Below are 1,090 nucleotides of genomic sequence, written 5' to 3' on the forward strand. Positions count from 1 at the left end.
AAAAAATTTGAAATGTCTAATATTTCCAAATATTCGAGACATTTAGCAAAATGAGATTCCATTCTTCGTTTAGAGCTGCTCCTGACCTTCCTGTAAAAAAATCTGTTAAATCTGCCTCCTTCTTTTTCTCTTTCTTCTCGTTTTTCATATACGTTTTTTTTTTTTCGGTGGAAATAAACGATGCATCGGAAAGGAAGAATTTTTATTAGAGCTTGAAAGAGACGTACATATCGAGTACCGAGAATATCCGTACAGAAAATGAATCGATCAGTTTATTCAGAGTAATTTATTTTCTTCTTGGAGTTCCTACTCGTCTTCTTTTCTTTCATTTGTAAATTACGAACAACAATCTGTATATCAATTATAAAATAATCTTCGTAATATTTTCAATTCGTATACGCAATATTTTGAAACATGTTTTATTCGAGATTTCGCTACTTCATCGAATGTTTCTTTCCTTCGATATTATCGTGAATTGCTGTGCAATCGATAAGGAAGAATTTTTCATTACAATCGAAAAGATGATACAGTGTTTATTACAGCTTCAATTGCTTTGCAATTAATCGTTTTCAATACCAATGTAATTTCGAATTTCGCGTAACACCGTGACGAGAGTACCTCTCCAGAGAGTTTCTTCGTTTTTCATCATTGCACAAGCGTATTCCGCGTTCGAGACACGTTAGACAAATAATCCTGACGACGATTATTCGAGATCGTTTCAGTATTACTTGATCGAAGTTGTACCTCGTACTTGGAACGTACCATGAGCTCAGAATAAAAGTACAAGAAGAAGAAGTACTTTGTCTCTGTTTAGCCAAATTGGTAAATAAGAAATTGTAGAAGCTGAATAAAATAATTGTGCCATTTTATCAATTAAAGTAGAATTGAGAGAAAAAGATTCTTTCACTCGCGAGACTCGAATAATCCAGAGATTCTTATTGTGGGTTGTTGAATATTATTTAAGCTTCCGCGGTTTTGTAGATCTAATTTTGATTGTTTGGCAAATTTGTGTATTGAAATGCAATATTTTACAGAATTTCATTTCTCGATCTGTACATTCTTCCCTCTAAAATCGAATTAAAATCTCCGG

General features: G+C 32.9%; 1 protein-coding gene across 3 annotated transcripts in view; it reads left to right on the plus strand.

The window, feature by feature from the left end:
• The window catches only part of LOC108577330 (high affinity cAMP-specific and IBMX-insensitive 3',5'-cyclic phosphodiesterase 8A-like), a 32,496-nt gene that overhangs the window by 1,219 nt on the left and 30,187 nt on the right, over positions 1–1,090 (plus strand). The window lies entirely within an intron of this gene.

This window comes from Habropoda laboriosa, unplaced genomic scaffold (genome assembly GCF_001263275.1).
Source record: "Habropoda laboriosa isolate 0110345459 unplaced genomic scaffold, ASM126327v1 scaffold697, whole genome shotgun sequence".
Taxonomy (NCBI): Eukaryota; Metazoa; Arthropoda; class Insecta; order Hymenoptera; family Apidae; genus Habropoda; species Habropoda laboriosa.